Genomic DNA, 5,929 nt, shown 5'->3' with positions numbered 1-5,929 from the left:
GGATGTCTACCCGCTTCCCAGGATAGATGATGTCATCCATTGTTTACGTTCGGCATCGTACTTCTCCGTGGATTTGAGATCTGGTTATTGGCGAATCCCCATGCACCCTAACGACAAAGAGAAAACGACCTTCATAACCCTAGATGGTCTATTTGAATTCAATGTAATGCCTTTTGGCCTACGCAACGCTCCAGCTACGTTTGAGCGCTTCATGGACTCTGTGTTACGTGGAATAGAGTGGGAAGTGTGTCTTTGCTACCTGGATGACATAAATTTTGGCCGTACACTTGATGAGCACAACCATCGTCTAGACATTGTTCTCACCTGCCTTAAGAGATCTAAGCTCACCCCGAACTCTAAGAAGTGTCACTTTGGCAGCCGTGAGAATCTCGTTCTCGGTCACCTGGTGGGCAAGCATGGCGTTTGACCCGACTCCCAGAAAGTCGCTGCAGTCAGCAGCTTCAAACAACCTCAGTCGGTACGAGAGTTACGAAGATTTTTGGGCCTATGCTCGTAATTCCGTCGCTTCGTGCCCAAGTTCGCCGACCTCGCTTACCCTTTGACGTCCCTACTCAACAAAAACACACCTTTTCGGAGCTCAAGGGAATGCGAGTCGTCTTTTTCGCAACTCAAGTTTGTTCTGACGTCAGGGCCCGTACTTCACCACTATGACCCATCTGCTGCCACAGAAGTTCATACTGACGCCAGTGGTGTAGGTATCGGTGCCCTCTTGGCCCAATGACATGAAGTTGCTGAACATGTTGTTGCCTATGCCAGTTGCTGTTTAAGTAAACCGGAGCGAAACGATACTGTCACAGAGCAGGAATGTCTCGCGGTCATGTTCGCTGTGCACAAGTTTCGCCCTTATACCTATGGACGCCGATTTTCAATTATCTCGGGCCACCATTCTTTATGTTGGCTCACTGAACTACAGGACCCATCTGGTCGTCTTGCTCGTTGGGCGTTACGATTGCAAGAACACGACTTTGAAGGCTTTTATAAGAGCGGTCGTCGTCATGCCAACGCCGATTGCCTTTCACGGCTTTTCCTGCCAACAACCGAGTGTGACGCTGACAACTTTGATGAATATTTGGCTGTAGTGGATACTCCGCTCCTGACCTAACAACTTTTCGAGCAGAGCAACGCAGTGACAACAGTCTCGCTTCTTTCTTTATTTCCGGAATTAACGGTCAACGTGGTTTCTTCGTAAAGGATGGCGCTCTTTACAAAATGAATTATTCCGGCGCAGGCTCCCGCCTACTTCTAGTTGCGCCTACAAGTCTGCGACAACACGTACTTCGAGCAATGCACATCGACCCAACATCTGGCCATATGGGTTTTTCTAGGACATTTTATCGCACGCAAGAACGCTTCTTCTGGCTGAAGATGCGTAAAAGTGGGACTGCATACGTTTCGAGCTGTGAGCAATCTCAACGCCACAAGCGTCCTACAACTCCACCAGCCAGACTACTTCATCCCATAGCACCCCCGGGTTCACCATTTGACGTCGTCGGTGTTGACCTGCTCGGCCTTTTTCCGCGATCAACGAACGGCAACCGATGGATTATTGTGGGCGTTGACCTCCTCATACGTTACGCCGAAACTGCGACGATTCATGCGGCAACGGCCACTCATGTTTCACAGTTCATGCTGTCGCACGTTATATTACGCCATGGATCCCCCCGTGTTATCATCAGTGATCACGGGCGGCATTTTGTTACTGTTGTAGTTGAAGACCTCCTTCGTCTTGCTTCGTGCCATTTTCGTGCCCCTATGTATGAAGCAGTCTTCACGTTCTTCAGCTTCATAAAATACGGCAAAAACTTCACCCACGGAAAAAAATTTGCTCTATAGGCCCCTGCGCTTGTCTTGTCGGGGACATGCTCAGTCATTTTGCATAACGCCTTGATGTTAGTGCACCTTGGTATGTATTTTCTGGTGTTTTGATCTTTGAATTCATCGCCTAATTCATTGCACACCGTAGCTTTTCCAGAAAGCCAAACGAAATTGGTTACTTCAACCCGGCAACTTAAATACTGGTGGGTAATATACAGCTTCTAGAGTTGTGACCTCCATGTAAAGCCATACAGCTCGTTTATGTTTTTTTGAAATTCAAAGTGTTTGCGAAAGCAAGACCAAGTGCTAACGATTTGAAATACCAAGTTTTCATGCACCACTAGAACACTAGAACGCCTGTTTTGAAACGTACTTTTCCAATATACATATAGCATACTTTGAGTTGATTGAATTACGTGTTCATCGTTTTGATGCCTCGCAGCACACCTGCATCGAGAAGAAAGCGCGATATTATGGAAACATGGACATGTGTTTTAGTTACATCCGGCGTTGTCAAGTAGTGTATAACCTACATCGAATGCTTTCTAAAAGCGCACAGTCGCGTACACTGACGAGCCATTGAATAGCTTGCAGTAGCGGTGGCAAAGGAGTTAGGATAGAAACAGCGGAGAGCGCAAGCTAGCACATCAAGCCATGTCTGAAAAAAGTCAGCTGTCGGCATTTCAATATCGAAATTCAAGATCCCTGACGGCAACTCTACATAGTTTATAGGTGGCGTATCAAGCTATCACACTTCAGGGTTCAATGAAGGAGTTCATTTATTATATGGGGTTTAACGTACCAAAATCACCATATGATTATGAGAGACGCCGTAGTGGAGGGCTCCAAAAGTTTCGTCCACCTGAGGTTCTTTGTTGTTCACCCAAATCTGAGAACACAGGCCTACAGCATTTTCGCCTCCATCGAAAATGCACCCACTGAAGCCGGGATTCAATCACGTGAGCTGCAGGCCAACAGCCGAGTACTTTGGCCACTATATACCACCGCGGCAAGGCTTGTGCAAGGAGGAGTAGCAAAATGTAACTATAGTAACAAGATTGTAACAATGGCGTACGGTAATAATACACCTTTGTAGGAGCACTAAAATAACATGCGAGCTATGCGTGACACTTATTGCCGCTGCCGAGTCAGAGTAATATGCGAAATTGAAAAGGAATAAACGGCCATCATCTCGGAAGGAAATAAAAAGCAATCTGAGCTATTCCCCTTTAGAGGTTCCTGTATATATATATATATATATATATATATATATATATATATATACATTTTTGTGGCCTGGTGAAGATGCACGCCCCCTTTACCCATGATGCCCGGAAGCTCAATTTTGCTTCTTTTCTCCTTAAGAAAACTTCTTCATGCAAAATTGCGAGCCCTTTTGGTACATCAATCATTGTCGGGCATCGTCTACTCCGCTGCATTCTTTATTCTACACTTTGTGGCTCCAGCGCTGTGAATCTGTCTTTCTTTTTGATGTTTCTCTCCCTATACTAACTTCACACGTGCATGTGCAAATGAACTTTATTTCCTGGGTGCACAAAAAAAAAATGCATGAGGCTGCGTCGCTTTAGGGCTCTGGAAGTAGTACTACCGCTTACAAGGCATGGCCTAAACAAGATCGATAAGTTGTTTTGTAGCGTAAGCTACACAGGTCGAATTTGAGCAGTTTCTCGTGGTCTATCGAAAACGGCGCTGCGCATGCCAGAGGTGCAGTGACGTCACATGGCGCTCCGCCATCGCGCCGGAGAATGCCTGGAAGCTGCTGAAGTGACGTGCACTAGTGGGATGGACTTGACTCGTGGGGTCTCACTCATTAGTCCATTCGTTCATCCGTGCGCCGCCGTGGTGGTCTAGTGGCTAAGGTACTCGGCTGCTGACCCGCAGGTCATGTGATCAAATTCCGGCTGCGGCCACTGCATTTCCGATGGAGGCAGAAATGTTGTAGGTCCATGTGCTCAGATTTGGGCGCACGTTAAAGAACCCCAGGTGGTCGAAATTTTCGGAGCCCTTCACTACGGCGTCTCTCATAATCATATGGTGGTTTTGGGACGTTAAACCCCACATATCAATCAATCATACGTTCATCCGTGCATATGTCCATTCATCTGCCTGTCCGTAGACCGCACTATATGTATATCCTAGTATAGCAAAGCCAAATTTCGCCACTGCTGATATATATATATATATATATATATATATATATATATATATATAAGGGAAAGAAGTGTATACCTAAGGGCTCGTTTTTCCGTGTTTTTAACACAATAATAATGAGATATAACAGACAGTAATGCCAAGGAATGTACAGGGGAAGTTATTAACATTAATGGAATGTAAATAAGAAGAAAGAAAAGTGGATGAAAAAATTACCAACTGTAAGCAGGAATCGAACCTACGACCTTCGAATTACGCGTTCGATGCTCTAACCACTGAGCTATTACAGCGGCACTCCCTCCATCCACTTTTTGGGTTTATCTGTGAATTTAGAAGTAGGAGCGACAGTCAGCGCCATCTATAAGCCAAACAACGAGTGTGAAAACACTCTTATGCACATGTTTGGCGTCACGTAGCACGTGAACTTATTATGAGCGGGCAGCTGATTAATTGTCCCTCTTATACAGCCTAAACACACCAAGTCTGCCAGTACGAGACCCTCGTTCAATGAAATAAGGGAAAGAAGTGTATACCTAAGGGCTCGTTTTTCCGTGTTTTTAACACAATAATAATGAGATATAACAGACAGTAATGCCAAGGAATGTACAGGGGAAGTTATTAACATTAATGGAATGTAAATAAGAAGAAAGAAAAGTGGATGAAAAAATTACCAACTGTAAGCAGGAATCGAACCTACGACCTTCGAATTACGCGTTCGATGCTCTAACCACTGAGCTATTACAGCGGCACTCCCTCCAATTTTTTCATCCACTTTTCTTTCTTCTTATTTACATTCCATTAATGTTAATAACTTCCCCTGTACATTCCTTGGCATTACTGTCTGTTATATCTCATTATATATATATATATATATATATATATATATATATATATATATATATATATATATATATATATATATATATATATATATATATATATATATATATATATATATATATATATATTAAGCGTCTGGAACGAGCAACAAAGCAACCCGTAATACTGCAGCTTACAATATATAACAGGTTCATTCACTGATTCATTAAAGCTGTGGCTCACATTTACGGTGGCGGTTAAAATTTTAGAGACCACGGGAGTGTGATGCAACCAGCACCACGGTGCCTTCCGACAGTCGCCTGCATGAGAAGCTCGAGCGCACGCATCGCACATGAGCGATTTTTTTTTATTCGCCATCCTCCTCTTTCGCTCTCTTAAAGTGCATACACACCATATTGTTAGAAAAAGCGCAACGTGCAACTTCTACAGTTGCCGCGGAAGCACCGAGCGATGATATTTTCTCTTGTTTTGCTTCTGGCTGTCCGACGTGTGAGTCCGGGGTGAAGGCCTCGACAGGAGACGCACGAGTCTCCTTTTGCCTTGCCACGTGGACATGTTTAATGTTGTTATGTAACTATGTTCGAAATAAACTATTTTATTATATCTATTCTATCTTTCTATCTATCTATTCTAAATATCTATTCTATGATATGGCGACAAAACAAAGTGATTTATACTGGAGGTGCTCAATGTGCAACGCATCCATTTCTACGGTTAAGACGTGCTGCGGTGGCGGAAACAAGCATGTGGCATTACTTCTTTAAAAATTAACATATGTGATAAGAATAAGAAACAGCGATGTCTCATACGAGTTTTCGCCACCGTAGAGCTTCTTCAATCAAGGCACGGAAGCTGCGCGCACCGAGCACTGCCAGTACAAGTTACGTATTTTGGTCACGATATCATCGTTGAATGGCTCCGCGGTGACAGCAAAAATAACATCTTCCGCTTTTTTAGGTGCTTCGGTGCGTGTTAGCACATGAAGGTAGCGTAAGAGCAGGCTAGCGTGCAAAAAAAAAAAACATGCTCGAGTGCAGTGTACGCTTTCAAGCTTTTCCGACAGCCGTCAGAAGGCACCACA

This window comes from Rhipicephalus microplus, unplaced genomic scaffold (genome assembly GCF_043290135.1).
Source record: "Rhipicephalus microplus isolate Deutch F79 unplaced genomic scaffold, USDA_Rmic scaffold_47, whole genome shotgun sequence".
Taxonomy (NCBI): Eukaryota; Metazoa; Arthropoda; class Arachnida; order Ixodida; family Ixodidae; genus Rhipicephalus; species Rhipicephalus microplus.
Note: the sequence above shows the minus strand (reverse complement) of the source record.